Raw genomic sequence first — 16503 nt, 5'->3', positions numbered from 1 at the left:
GCCTGACTTTTCCAAATATATATATATATTCCTGTCGTCCACTTTGGATACAAACAATACAGGATGTATACTTCCCCCTCCCCTCCCCCCCCGGAAAACAGAACAGAAACCGCGGTTTGAAAACAAAAAGCATCGAAATGCGTACCTTTTCCTTGTTTTCGCAAAAATACGCGAGATCGACACACACACACACACACACACACACACACACACACACACACACACACACACACACACACAGAGAGAGAGAGAGAGAGAGGGGGGAGAGAGAGAGAGAGAGAGAGAGAGAGAGAGAGAGAGAGAGAGAGAGAGAGAGAGAGAGAGAGAGAGAGAGAGAGAGAGAGAGAGAGAGAGAGAGAGAGAGAGAGAGAGAGAGAGAGAGAGAGAGAGAGAGAGAGAGAGATGTAAAAATAAATACAAAAAAAAAAAAAGAAAAGCGAATAATCGACACGAGTTATCGAAACGAGTCATATTCGACCCGATCGAGCCTGGTTCTCGCGACGTGTGTCGGCGCGTTCGACAGCAGCGGCTGAAATAAACTACGCCGCGTCCTTGTGCCCGTACGCCTGTGCTTCGATCGGATCGGGATCGATGCGGGAGAATAATTCATCGGGTCGTCCTCTTGCGAACGCGAGAGGAGGGGGAAATGGGCGTTGGAATCAAGTTGACTCGATTCGAGGTATTGCTCGACGATGGATATATTCGTGTTTCACCGTATCCAGATCACGAAAATTCGAATTTTTTCGCGATTCTCGATCAATCGTTGTGAAAGTGGATCGAACGGATTAACGGGTATCGATTCTTAATTCGAAGAATGTTTTATATATATATATATATATATATATATTTTTTGTTATATTTGGAAGAGTACGAAACGAGGTTTCTTTTTTTAACGAGAGCGTTTTATCAGAAAATATAGTCTCGCCAGGTTTGTGTAAAAGCGCAAGGGGAACGGGAGCGTTGACCGAACTTACTTAATTCCGGCTTCAGGATTAAAAGAAAGATATATATATATATATTTTAGAGAGAAGTTTGCGCAAGATATCGCAAAGAATTCGAGACAAAGCCTTCATTTCGAAAGTTTGGATCTTCTCGGCTTTTACCAGCTAACCAACTCGCGAAATTGAGAAGTTACACTTCGAAGAGGAGGGCGAAAAACGAAATTAAACGCGATTAACGGGGGGGAAAGAGAAGAGGAGATTGAAACACGCGCGAATTTATACATAACCGAACAAAAACTTTTGTACATGTAAATTTTGATTACGATAGACATGAAAAAAAAAGAGAGAGAAAAAAGGAGGAAACAGGTTGAAGAGGAAGAATTTTCAAATATTCCTTCCGTCGAAATATTCCCGCGTAACTAGAGATAGAATTTTTTGAGCGAACATGGAAGGTGTTGTACGCGTACAGAAAATTTTTTAATCAATTTTAATCGAATTACGAAAACGTTTTTTTCCTTTTTTTTTTAATATAAAATTAAAAATTCGAAAGTTATCTCCAAATGAACGCGCAACCCGGGGATAAATCCTTCGATTCGGTCGACGAGGGGAAGGAAAAAAAATTCGAAATTTTACTCGCGCAATTATTCATCTCGCGACGAAAAATAAACGATGGAATATATTAAACTGTCGATCATTTATCACGATTTATATAATAATAACGATAATAATCGTTGGTTTAATTAAAAAGAAGTTTGATGTCTTTTACAGACGTCTAATTAAACACATTATAACGCGTTTATATTAAAAATCTTTTCGGTCACGTTGTAAACGAGAGTTGCGACAATCCTTTGAAGTCCTTTTCTTTCCACGGATTTCATTTCGTTCTTTTGTATACATATATTAATTACCACAACTGAGCGAGTATTTTTCTAAAGGAAAAATATTAAAAATCCGGTGTGTAACAAAATTGAAATATACGTTTGATGTGCGAATAAATATCTTCCTTCTTTTTTTCTACGATCACAACACTTCTCACCGAAATCGAATCACTTTACCGTTTGTGCTGCCATCTGAAACAGCGTTCTTTTTCGTTTTTAAGAAGAGTCGCGAGGAGCGCTTCGGAGAGTCTTGTGCAACGATTTCAATATGGCGTACGAGAAGCGTCGTTCGCGTTGTTGTTTACTTTTTGCGTTTCAACATAGGAAATCGGCCATCGAAGTTATCAAAATGGTTTGCATGCAACTGGGAGGGAACGCTGTGTTTCACGGAACGTGGGAAAAGTCGTAGCGAAGATTCGAAGCCGAAAATTTTAATTTGAAAGACGACGATCGTTCAACCGCATCGAGAAAGTTCGACGACGATCAGTTAGAGGAATCGCTCGACGAAAATTCGAGAAAAATTGATAGAAAGATCGGGAAACGATCGGGTGCCTGATTCGCGTAATAAAATCTTGAATTTGAAAAAAGAAAAGAGGTAAGACTTTATTTGCACACCTAATATACATCTGAATCTATTTCTCCCAAATAAAGTAAAGAAGCATAAATTGAAATAGACGATTAATATTTTATTATCTCGAGTGAAATCGTGACAAAAAGTTTACACGATTTTTGCATAATTAGAGAAAAATGCGCGTTTGAATCTCTCATAAACGCGTACAAACGTCCTAGGTCTATATCACGCTCATTTTAATTTCAAATCTTTTAAAATTCCTTTGATAAAAGCCGACTTAATAGATCGTTTTCTCGAAGTATCAAAGTATCGTCAACTCGTAAATAAGCTTCGCAAAAGCTGGCGGAAAGTGTCTCTCTTTCTTTCGTGAACACGGTTCTCCGCTCAAAGCCAACGTTTCACGCGTTCGTTCATCAAATTGCCGAGCGAAATTAAATTATTCTCGCCCGCGCAGAAGTTCCTTTGCCTCGATCGAATCCTCACTTTTTCTGTCCATTTTTCTGTTCGTTCGTACACGGAAATATTTTCGCCGCGCCATAAACAAAACTGGCCAACTGTTGGAAAGCTATCCCCTTTTCTTTCTCTTCAACCATCTTTCTTCTCCGACTTCGAGCGAGGTTATAGCGAATAATGCCTTCGATCAGACAGCGTCTCTGTTCGTCGATTAAACGAAAGTGGCGATCGAGAAAGCAACATGATTTGGATGATTTGTATCGATGAAGAAATATGGTTAATGAGCAGAGATTGCACAAGAGTAAACAAAAGTCTTTCGACAGTGGCCAAAATAATCGATCCATTCGATTTCGATACTTTTTCAATTACAATAAGAAATTTCTATTTTTAGGACGTTCGTATTTCTGTTTAAAGCTTGATTCGAATTCTTCGATCTTCGAACATTCCCCTCCCTTTCATCCACCTGACCCAATCTAAACTCGAAATTTAAATTTATCCAAAAACTATACACACATATATTTCTCATCAGTTTTCCTTTTTCATGCCAAATACACACGCCTTGTTACGAGATCCGCCATTTTGCAAAAGGTGAATTGCTTCGGTTATTTTTATTTTCGATAAAACGCTTGTGTTTTATAAAAAAAAAAAAAAAAAAAAAGAAAAAAGAAAGGAGGATGGTATTTCGCTACTGCAAAAGAGGACAATGTCTCGAGAAACGTTGGAAAATATCGTGTTAACGTTTCGAAAACACGGTGACCAAGCGTAAAGTGATATAAATTGTCCAGAGAAAGGAGGGAGGGAGGATGAAATTTCCTCCTTTCGCAAAAAAAAAAAAAAAAAGAAATGTTACCGCTGGAAAAACTGGATTAATTATGCCGCGGAATTTTTATTAATAAGAATTCACGTGGCAATTCCATGGAAACAGAGTGAGAGACGAAAAAGAGAGGAGGAGGAGGAGAGAAAAATGATTGTGCGAAGTACGTATGCGCTATTTAATTAGATTTTCCTTTTGTCCTCCACGTTTGAATGTTACGAGCTGATGATTATTTGTTTTATTACAGTTTCAAAGGCGTCGAGGCATTGTCGAGATCGAGACACGTGCAATGGGGGAAAGGTGGAAAATTATTGACAATTCGGCGAGGGCAACGTGTCCATCCAAGCAAGGATAACATCGAGGAATCGTGTCTTAAAACGATCATATATTAGTGTAGAGAGAGATCGTATTCACGTTTGGAACAAGAGTTTGGATAGATGGATAAAAATTGTTTCTTCTTTATCTTTTTGGAAGAGTTAATGCGAAAAAAGATATTTGGAAGAATTAATGTAGATAATTGTTTCTTCTTTATTTTTTTGGAAGAATTAATATGGATGAAAAGATATTTGGAAGAATTAGTGTAAATAAAAATTGTTTCTTCTTTATTTTATTAATTTTAATTATTCAAACGGTAAGCGTGATTTCATATATTGGTATAGAAAGATCATATTCATGTTTGGAAGAGTTAATGTGGATAAAAATTGTTTATTTTTTTAATTTTAATCATTCAAACGTTAAGTCTGATTTCATATATTGGTGTAAAAAGAGATCATATTCATGTTTGGAAGAGTTAATATGAATAAAATTGCTTCTTTTTTATTTTTTTAATTTTAATCATTCAAACGTTAAGTCTGATTTCATTTATTGGTGTAAAAAGAGATCATATTCATGTTTGGAAGAGTTAATGTGGATAAAAATTGTTTATTTTTTTAATTTTAATCATTCAAACGTTAAGCCTGATTTCATATATTGATATAGAAAGATCATATTCATGTTTGGAAGAGTTAATATGAATAAAATTGCTTCTTTTTTATTTTTTTAATTTTAATCATTCAAACGTTAAGTCTGATTTCATACATTGGTGTAAAGAGAGATTATATTCATGTTTGGAAGAGCTGATAGACAGATAAATATATACATGTATACTTTTTCATTTTTATTTTTTTGGAAGAATTAATATAGACAAAAATTATTTCTTAATTTTATTAATTTTAATCATTCAAACGTTTCGATTTCACATATTGATATACAGAAAGATCATATTCATATTTGAAAGAGTTAATACAGATGATAAAAAATTTGTGATTTGTTTCTTTTCTTTGCTTTTATCAATTTCGATCGTGCTTTTTGAACAGTTAAGCCTGATTTCAAATTGATACAAAGATTGATTTAGAAACATCGAATGAAATATTTTTTATTCAAACAACGCTCACATTCTCTAGATTGTAATCAAAAAAAAAAAAAAAAAAAAAAAGAATTGAAAACGAATAAAAATATTACGCGTTGCACGAATTTTAAACGCGTTTGTTTTATTTCATCGTGCCATTTAACCCCCCCCCTATCCTTTCATAATAAAATTTGCAATTTTCATATATACATTTACAGATTTCCAACCGTCCATCGTTCCATTCGAAGATTCGACGTTCGGAAAGAAACGTAAAAAAATCTTATAACAGCGGGATTAACCAGCGTTATAAATTTCCTCGATCGAAACGTTTTTTACGTTTCGTTCTTCGTTCTTCTAATCCCAAGACTCGTAAACACGAGTTAAAGCTACGCATGTTTCAACGAAACACCGCCGATCACAGCGCCCTTGCTCGATATTTCATATATTTCCTTTCGCGCGTCGAATCGAGCCCATTTTGGAATTTTGAAAATTTGGAAATTCCGTCGCAATTATGATACAACGCAAGGAGAAGAATCCTCGTAGAAGAGAATCGAAGAGGAGGGGGGGAAGGGAATTAATAAGAGGACAAATGAAACGTAATTCATCCGACGATTCGAGGTGAATCCAATTTTTCCTTGCCTCGAATCGTTCTCGTTTCTCTCGGAAAATTTCCGTTTTCATTTTCGAAACGAGAATTCCTCTAAATTTCACGTATAACGCGAAACATTGGAAATTTAATCTCGGCCGTGGAGTCTTTTCCCTCGACTCTTGAAAAAAGAAGAGAAAAGGACAGAGAGGGGAAAAGTAACTAATTGAAATAGTAAGAGAAAAGGAGAAAAGAAAGGAATTAACGTGGCACCGATTCGATCGATGCTTGCTGAAAGTTCGATGGATTTCGACTTACGTTCGCAAATTTCATTTAAAATATTGGAAATTTAATCTCGATCGGGTAGAATCGGCTTGACTCTGGTCAAAAAAAAAAAGGAAAGGAAAGAGAAGAGAAAAGAGGGAGGAGAAAGGAGTTGATTAAGACATTAATGAATGAAACGCGATCCGTGACGATTCAAGGTGGATTTTTCTCCGGAAAATTTCCCTATCATCCTCGACAAACATTCTCGAATTCCTTCTCTATATTTCGCCGTGACGTTGGAAAATTTAATCTCGATCCTGGTAGAATCTCGAGAGAATTTAATTAATATATTTAAGATGCGCTCAAAAATTTCCCTCTCGTTTACCAAAAAAACGTCGAGAAATGTAATCTCGATTCTGCAATGTAATCCAACGGGATTTAATTAACGAGTAATAAATGGAACGCGCGATCTTGGACGATTTAAGGACAGATTCGACCTTCATCCGATTTTTCTCGACTGGAATTCTCGGGCGAATTCCTTTAAATTTCAACGATTGTTCAACAATGTTGAAAATTTAATCTCGATCGTGGAATCTATCGTTGCCTCTCTGAAAAGTCTGATTCGAGAGGATTTAATTAACGAGTATAAATGGAACGTGATCTCTGGCAATTTAAGATACATTCAAACTTTCGCCCGATTTTTCTCCTTCCCTTTCGTTCTCGACAAATAAGCGAATTCCTTCCGCGTCACGTTGAAAAATTTAATCTCGATCGTAGAATTTTAAGAAAACTTCATTCGCAAAATAGACGATATTCTTTCTTTAAATTTTACGTAGAAATAGTTCTGATAAACATGGTTAATTGTACCAACCAAGATTATAAATGAAACGTGATCTCTGACAATTTAAAATTCCCCCAGAAAATTTCCCTTTCGTTCTCAAAACAGGCGAATTCTTCCTTTAAATTTTACGTAGAAACTTCCACCCGATTTTTCTCGTTCCTCCAGAAAATTTCCCTTTCGTTCTCAAAACAGGCGAATTCTTCCTTTAAATTTTTCGTAGAAATAATTCTGAAAAGTCTAATCCAAGAATATAAATGAAACGTGATTTTTGACAATTTGAAGTACATTCAATTCTCCATCCGATTTTTCTCGTTTCTTCTCAAAACAGGCGATTTCTTCCTTTAAATTTTACGTAGAAATGATTCTGAAAAGTCTAATCCAACAATATGAATAAAACGTGAATCTGTGACAATTTAAGATACGTTCAAACTTCCATCCGATTTTTCTCGTTCTTCCAGAAAATTTCCCTCATTTCATTCTCAAAAACAGGCGATTTCTTCCTTTAAATTTTATTTTAGATGATTCTGAGAGAAAAGTCTAATCCAACTATAAATGAAACGTGAATCTGTGACAATTTAAGATACATTCAATTCTCCATCCGATTTTTCTTCTCAAAACAGGCGATTCCTTTCTTTAAATTTTACATGGAAATGACGCGAAACGTGGAAAAATTTAATCTCGATCATAAAATCGGCTTTGAAAAATCTAATCCAAGATTACAAATGAAACGTGATCTTTAAAAATTTAAAATACGTCCAAATTTCCACTCGATTTTTCTCGTTTCTCCACAAAATTTCCCTTTCATTCTCAAAACAGGCGAATTCTTCCTTTAAAATTTTCCGTAGAAATGATTTTGAAAAGCTTAATTATATATCAATCAACATTATAAATGAAACGTGATCTCTGACAATTTAAGATTCCTGCAGAAAATTTACCTTTCATTCTCAAAACAGGCGATTCTTTCTTTAAATTTTACATGGAAATGACGCGAAACGTTGAAAAATTTAATCTCGATCATAAAATCGGCTTTGAAAAATCTAATCCAAGATTACAAATGAAACGTGATCTTTAAAAATTTAAAATACGTCCAAATTTCCACTCGATTTTTCTCGTTTCTCCACAAAATTTCACTTTCATTCTCAAAACAGGCGAATTCTTTCTTTAAATTTTACATAAAAATGATTTTGAAAAGCTTAATTATATATCAATCAACATTATAAATGAAACGTGATCTTTAAAAATTTAAAATACGTTCAAATTTCCACTCGATTTTTCTCGTTTCTCCACAAAATTTCACTTTCATTCTCAAAACAGGGGAATTCTTTCTTTAAATTTTACATAAAAATGATTTTGAAAAGCTTAATTATATATATCAATCAACATTATAAATGAAACGTGATCTCTGACAATTTAAGATTCCTGCAGAAAATTTCCCTTTCATTCTCAAAACAGGCGAATTCTTTCTTTAAATTTTACATAAAAATGATTTTGAAAAACTTAATTGTAGCAACCAAGATTATAAATGAAACGTGATTTCTGAAAATTTAAGATTCCCCCAGAAAATTTCCCTTTCATTCTCAAAACAGGCGAATTCTTTCTTTAAATTTTACATAAAAATGATTTTGAAAAGCTTAATTATATAATATCAATCAACATTATAAATGAAACGTGATCTCTGACAATTTAAGATTCCTGCAGAAAATTTCCCTTTCATTCTCAAAACAGGCGAATTCTTCCTTTAAAATTTTCCGTAGAAATGATTCCGAAAAGTCTAGTCCAACAATATAAATGAAACGCTGAAATCTCTAATAATTTAAAGTACATTCAAGTACTTCCACGATTTTTCTCCACAAAATTTCGTCGAATAAGCGAATTCCTTCGAATCTCGCAAGCGGCGCGAAACAAAATTTAATCCCCTTCTAATCGCCTCTGAAAAAATCCAATCGGACAGGTTTCCTCCATTAACCTGATCTCTCTCCGAGGCAGGCTCGACTTTTCACCCTAAAATTTCCCTCTCGTTTCTCAAAAACAAAAGCCTGCCCTCCAAACATTCCTCCTCCTCCTCCTCCTCCTCCTCCTCCTTTAAATTGTCCTGGAAACGCTTGGAAATTTAATCTCGGCCGTGGAATCAGCCTCCGCTCACGCGAAGAAGACAGGGGAAGGCAGGCGCAGCCTGCAGGACCGATTGACGCACCTTTCCTTCGAGTAGTCGCAAACCCCCGCAGAGGTTCATCCCTCCCCCTTTGGAAACGTTCCACCAGGCTGGGGAATATCTCGCCCTGGGGAGTTCCGCGAGAATCAAGACCCGGCCCTCGTCACTTTCCACAATGTGTTTCTCCCCTCCCCCTGCTCTCTCTCCGCCAAGGAACGACGCATCGAGAGGGGATCCCCCTCCAAGGAATTTGCTTAAAGATTCATCATCCGACCAGCCTTCTCGAGGAAGGGCGCTCCCTCCACTCCTCCCAATTTCGGCTCCCCTCTCTGAGCCACGCACGCACGGCGAATAATTTTGCGGCTGGGAAGAAACGTCGCCTAACTCTCTTCCCATCCTATCTCCTCCTATTTTCTTCGCAGGCTTATCGTCGTGGTGGAAGAGGAATGAAAGTGTATAGCGTGAAAGGTTGGATAGGCGGGACGAATATATATTTTCTCGGTCAGATTCTGGGGAATATTTCTATGAAGTCTTGTGTTTGGGGAAAATGTGACGGAAGAGTTTCGCGGGATTTTCTTGGATTTGGAAAGTATTTGTATTTTTTTTTAAAAAATCGACATTTGAACGGAAAAAGCACGTATGATTGTATTTTCTCGGGCAGATTCTGGGGAATATTTCTATGAAGTTTTGTGTTTGGGGAAAATGTGACGGAAGAGTTTCACGGATTTTCTTGGATTTGGAAAGTATTTGTATTTTTTTTTTTTAAAATCGACATTTGAAACACGTATGATTATATTTTCTCGGTCAAATTCTGGGGAATATTCTGAGGAATATCCGCGAAGTCTTGTGTCTGGGGAATATTCTGGGGAATATCCGCGAAGTCTTGTGTCTGGGGATCTTTTCGGGCACGGATTTGGAAAGTATTTGTATTTTTTTTTTAAAAATCGACATTTGAATGGAAAAAGCACGTATGATTGTATTTTCTCGGTCAGATTCTGGGGAATATCTGTATGAAGTTTTGTGTTTGGGGAAAATGTGACGGAAGAGTTTCACGGATTTGGAAAGTATTTTCTTGGATTTGGAAAGTATTTGTATTTTTTTTTTTAAAAATCGACATTTGAAACACGTATGATTATATTTTCTCGGTCAGATTCTGGGGAATATCCGCGAAGTCTTGTGTCTGGGGATCTTTTCGGGCACGGATTTGGAAAGTATTTGTATTTTTTTTAAAAAAATCGACATTTGAACGGAAAAAAACACGTATGATTGTATTTTCTCAGGCAGATTCTGGGGAATATCTGTATGAAGTTTTGTGTCTGAGGATCTTTTCAGGCACGGATTTGGAAATTATTGGTATTTTTTTTTTTTTTAAATCGATATTCGAACGGGGAAAAAACGCGTACACGATTATATATTTTCCACATTCTGGAGAATATCCATGAAGTCTTGTGTCTGGGCAAAATGTGACTTGAATGATTTGGAAAATATTTATATGTATTTTTTTTTAAAATCGACACTCGAACGAAGAGAAGACGCGTACACGTCTTATATTTTCTTGATATTTTCTTGACCATACTCTAAGAAAAGTGACGGAAGAAGTTTAGGATCTTCTCGAACACGGATTTGGAAAATATTTGTATATTTTCTTTTAAAATTTCGACAATTGAACGGAAAAATGATTATATTTTCCTGGCCATACATTAGAAAATATCCGCGAAATTTTGTTGCGTAAAATGTGACGGAAGAATTTCAGGATCTTTTCGAAAATATTTAAAATCGACGGAGAAAAAAAGCACGTACGATTATATTTTCCTGGCCACACACTAGGAAATATCCATGAAGTCTTGTGTTGGGGAAAATGCGATGGAAGAGAGTTTCAGAGAGATCTTCCCGATTTGGAAAATATTTGTATTTCTTCTTTAAAATCGAACGGGAAAAGAATGATGGAGAATCGATCGAGAGAAACGATAGAATTTTTTCTTTGAAAGAATGAGGGAAGATTGAAAGATCGGATTAGCCGTGGAGGAGCGAAACGATGGACGAAAAGTCGGGAATCGGGTTCGTTAATGCATCGACGCGTAATTTCGAACGAAAAATTCACGGTGGAGCGCGTTCATCGAGGAAGAAGGCCGTTCCCATCGATCAACAAACTGTCGGGCGTAGCGATCGACGAGAGAGAGAGAACGCGGGAAATTTGAAAAACGACAACGCGATAAGGCGAGAGGAAATTCTAGCGATCGATACGATTCTTCACCTCGAACGAATCTTCGAAAATTCTCTCGCGCAATGCTAATTCCCTTTCTTTTCGAAGAATCTCTCTTCGAGATCCATCGATCGAGACATCTCGAGCAAATTCCTCGCGCGATTTAAAAAACTCTGGCCGCGTGTCGAGTTTTTCGCCGATTTCCTTTGTACCCCTCGACTTAAAAAGCTTCCAACTTTTGGAACGGGAAGCAAAGTCGAAGTCGGGACAGATTTGGAAAAAACTCGGAGCGAGTCGGTTAGGACGAGGATAATCTAGCACGGTCTAAACGGTGTACAACTTTTTCTTCTTCTTCTTCTTCTTCTCCTCTTCTTCTTCTTCTTTTATTTACCTCGAGATCGCAGCGAAGAAAAAAATACCGGTCTCCAATCGTTCACGGAAAATTCACTTTCGATATCGTCATACACTTTCGTGCACGATTTATCGCCATTATTTCGAATCCACGTTTTAATACGCGATTCCATTCAATTTACGATACCGCAACTTTCATTAACAAACAGCCGTAACCAGCCGTGTTTAATCGAATTATATTACGTTATATTAAACGTTAAAATTAATTGTAACTCGTCCCGCTCGTCGCGCCCGTATAAATGAACGGATTATCCGTGCTAAGATTACTCGCGTAAACGATCGCGCAACCGTCAACCCTCCCTCCCCCCCTCTCTGTCTGTCTGCTGTCGTGTGTGTGTGTGTGTGTGTGTGTGTGTGTGTGTGTGTGTGTGTGTGTGTGTGTGTGTGTGTGTTCGCGTGTGTGTGTGTTCGTGTGTGTGTGTGTGTGTGTGTGTGTGTGTGTGTGTGTGTGTGTGTTCGTGTGTGTGTGTGTGTGTGTGTGTGTGTGTGTTCGTGTGTTCGTGTGTGTGTGTGTGTGTGTGTGTGTGTGTGTGTGTGTGTGTGTGTGTCGTGTGTTCGTGTGTGTGTGTGTGTGTGTGTGTGTGTGTGTGTGTGTGTGTGTGTGTGTGTGTGTGTGTGTGTGTGTGTGTGTGTGTGTGTGTGTGTGTGTGTGTGTGTGTGTGTGTGTGTGTGTGTGACTCTTTCTATTGCGCTCTCTCTGTCTGTCTGTCTGTCTGTCTGTCTGTCTCTGTTGATCTCTCGAATGGTTGAAAATAGGAGCGTTAGGGAAAAGAAGAGGAGATGAGTGTGTAAAATTATATCGGTTCGAGGCTTGGGCCATCTGCTCTATTTCTGATTCTATGTTTCGCGGAGTAGAGTGGAGGTAACCGAGGTAACGTCGGAACAATAGATTAACTTTTACTTGCACGACACCTCGCCACGATATACTTCTTCCTTTCTTCGAGGTTTCTTCGAGAAAGGAATTAACCGCGTGTCACGCAATCGAATGAGTTAAGAGTTAAAATCTGCTTGCAAAACTGCTTTCTTAAGTTCGTTTTCGCGTTTCCTAACCTAACCTAATTTAACCTACGGTATAAATCGGTATGGGAGACTGTTCTGGATGGGAAGGTTTTTTTTTTTTTTAAAAAGAAATTATTCATGGGTTTCGATAAAATGGCGGGGAATGTCTTTAATTCTCTGTTAAAGCAAAGTCTTTTTAAAAGAATTGCGAGGAATCGATAATCGATCTGTTAAGTCAAAATGATTTCTTAAAAAGTGCACAGCTTGATTTAACTATCGTATTAATTATCTACATCTTTTCGATAAAGATGTTATAAAGACGGAGGACGCCGTAGATTCTCCCTTAAGGATGAAATAAATTATTTACGATTAAATTACGTTCTGACAAAGATGATAAGAGACGAACGTTATAAAAATATCCATCTTTCTCCTGCTAATCTTCTCCCTTCTCTTATCAATCATTTAAGAAAGAAAGAATAGAAATTATAAATTCGAAAAATTCTCGTTGATCAACTCAAATTAATCATAAATCCGGGGGGGAAAAAGGGAAGGAGAAATGAAATAACGTCGACTCGATTAGATATAACTCTTCGAATCGAATAACACGAAAGGGGATAGAAAAAGGTAAACGACTGTTGACTCACTGCGCGGGTTTACGATTCCTCTTACGCTACACTCGCTCTAATTAAGAAGCCTTAAAAAAAGATGCTTGCGAGAAAAGGAAAAAAGAAATTTTTTAAACTCGTTCAAACATTTTAATTGAAGCTGTTCACTTCTGATTCGCTTCCCCTTCTCTCTCCATTCTCTCTCTCTCTTTCTCGCCCATCTCTTCTTCCCCACCCCTTCGAATCGAAACTGGCTGGCTGCCGTTAACGCATCGTAAGAACGAAGAGAATTCATTTCTAGAGGTAAAGAAACGGCGGCGCTCGATCAGAGGCGATCGATTCTGATATACAACGGTGGCTCCATCCTCGAAACAGAGGAGGGGCGTAAAATAAAAGCGTATTTTTAAAAAAGATGGATTACGTTGTTATCTTCTTTTTTATATCGATAATTACAAAAGGGATATTATTTTTCTTTCCTATGTTCTAATACTCGCGTGTCGACGAGAGAGAGAGAGAGAGCGGAATTTTTATCATTGCAAATCGGTTTTATCGAATCGACGTTTTATCGGTGTTAAAAATTGTATCGTAAAATTTCATTTCGAAAGAATCGTCGATAGGAGGAAGGACGTTCAAGGAAGGAAGATGAAAGGTTTCTTTTACTCGTTTATTTATTATTTATATCCCCGGTTGAGAACTCGTGGCGGAGGGGAAAATTAATTATCGCGGGCAGAAGTGTGTTAAACAAGTGGGATAAACGAAGTTGACCACGCAGCGAGCGAGCAAATTCTGGCAAAACAATTACCGGAGTTGGCGAGCCGGGAATTAAATAATTTGGACGTCCGTTTTCCCTCGAATTTAGGCGACGATTTAGGTTCGATTCGATGAATTAGGATCGAATTGGTGGAAAAGAAACGAGTTCTACCTTTCCCCGCGTGAAGTTTCGGGGAACAATCGGATTTCTCGATTTTGAATTAACAACGGCAGCTCCGCGTGAAACGATCTCGACGCGGTTCATCTTGAATCTTCTGAGCGAGCTTGGATAATTCCTTGAATTGTCTTCAACGATCTTGACAATTGTCACGAATGATTACGTTGGATATTAGTTTTAATGAAACTCTGAGTAAGCTGAAGAATAAGCCATCAGGTCTGATAAAATTTTATTAAAAAGAATGCATACATATATATATATATTTTGATATTGAGCTTCCTTGAATTATCTTCAATGATTTTGACAATTGTCACGAATGATTATGTTAGCAATAATATAATAAGCAATAAAATCTGAAAATTAGAAATAAATATTTTATTGAACCTGGGTAATTTTGAATTATCTTCAAGAATCTTGACAATTGTCACGAATGATTATATTAGAAATTAGTTTTAAAGAAACTCTGAATAAGCAATAAAATCTGAAAATTAGAAATAAATAGTTTTTTATTGAACCTGGGTAATTTTGAATTATCTTCAAGAATCTTGACATTGTCATGAATGATTAGTAAGAAATAGAAATTAGTTTTAAAGAAATTCTGAATAAGCAATAAAATCTGAAAATTAGAAATAAATAGTTTTTTATTAAACCTGGATAATCTTGAATTATTTTCAATGATTTTGACAATTGTCACGAATGATTATATTAGAAATTAGTTTTAATGAAAATTCTGAATAAGCAATAAAATCTGAAAATTAGAAATAAATATTTTATTAAACCTGGATAATCTTGAATTATTTTCAATGATTTTGACAATTGTCACGAATGATTATATTAGAAATTAGTTTTAATGAAAATTCTGAATAAGCAATAAAATCTGAAAATTAGAAATAAATATTTTAAAATTAGTTTTTAAAGAAATTCTGAATATATATATATTCTTATTATATATACATTTTATTGACTTTGGATAATTCTTTGAATTACCTTCAAAAATTAGTTTTAAAAAAGAACAAGCTAAAGAACGAGCCATAAAATCTGATAAAATTTTATAAAAAATATAATTATTTATATATATATATATATATATATATATATGGGAGGAGAAAAAAATGTGGACCGCTTTCATGATTCTGTCATCGTTGCACGGATCATACTAATCGTACTAATCTGTTGATCGTTCGTAATTTTACAACATATATTCTTTTTTTGGAAGGGCGATTAGTTGGAAAGTAAAGATACATTCAACGGGAGGTTAATTATTCATAAGCTAATACGATACGTAACGTAACCGACGATGTAAACTGATGGCATAATTAATGAAGATTGATCGAGTGCAAAACGCGAGACGCGACGCTTGAATGCCGTATATTTGGAAACATTGATGAATCGGCCACGCTTCTAATTAATCTTCACTTTTCGTTAATGAAAATATTAATACAAAGGATCGATGCGTAAATCATCGTTCCCAGATCCGATTCGTAATCGTTCGAGCAGCACAACAAACGGAAATATTCAAATTATCGATCGTCCCTTCGCCTCCTCTCCTCTCCCGGTTCTTTCTCTCTAATTACTCGAAAATATATTATTTTCAATTTGCTCGATTTCCATTTTTAAGAAACAATTATCTGATAGTTTATTTTTATTTGACTGAATTGACAAATTTCCGTTTAAAATTCCAACGACTACGAAGCACAGTGGTTCGAATAATGCATGACGTATAACAAAATTAATTGTCGAATGTATAGAAAATAATTGGTTCGTATTAAAATAATTCAACGTATTAAAATTTTCAATCCGCAAACGTTTTAAACGTTTACAGATTGAACAAAATAGTACGAATTAATCGATAATCGGTCACATTTCAATAATTAAGAAGCCGAAATATCTATTTTAATTTAAATCGTTATCAGAATTAAATCGGTAAGTTTTTTTTCTAAATTAATTCGTATTAGAAATGCACACGATTTGTCGATGTTTCAGGTGATAATAGTCGAAACTTATTTTTTTTTTTTTTACCGCCATATTTGATTCCCAAAACTTTGCAACACTATATTAAAATTAATTTTAATCGGCTATCCGTGATACATATAGGCACAAGAGAACGGATTCTTTTATCTAGCCATTTATGGATAATTTTAAGCTAATTTATATTATAATATTCTCGAGGTTTATCGTTTGTCAAATTCGAAGCGCTTTTTCTAAGTTAAAGATATCAGCCTGCCAGATATTTCGCGCGGTTACTTGAAAAGATTCGAATCACAGATAATTTTATATATATTTTTATATCGTATATACATTTTTAACGAAATGATAAATTTAAGATAAAAAAAAAGCGGTTCTTCGTTCTCTAAAAATTAAATCTCCTCGTACGAGCTGAAAACCGGAAGAAAAAAAGAAAAAGAAATAATAATTTTGTCCAGTTAGCTAGCAGGCCCACGTTTAAATTCCACGTTTCCATCGCGTTTCG

At 35.9% G+C, this 16503-nt stretch overlaps 1 protein-coding gene across 1 annotated transcript in view; it reads right to left on the bottom strand.

Moving 5' to 3' along the window:
• Positions 1–16503, bottom strand: part of Hs3st-A (Heparan sulfate 3-O sulfotransferase-A) — a 135839-nt gene that overhangs the window by 71059 nt on the left and 48277 nt on the right. The window lies entirely within an intron of this gene.

Source organism: Apis florea, unplaced genomic scaffold (assembly GCF_048593485.1).
Source record: "Apis florea isolate Af1SG1 unplaced genomic scaffold, ASM4859348v1 contig_3068_pilon, whole genome shotgun sequence".
Taxonomy (NCBI): Eukaryota; Metazoa; Arthropoda; class Insecta; order Hymenoptera; family Apidae; genus Apis; species Apis florea.
Note: the sequence above shows the minus strand (reverse complement) of the source record. Positions and strands in the feature narration are given on the sequence as shown.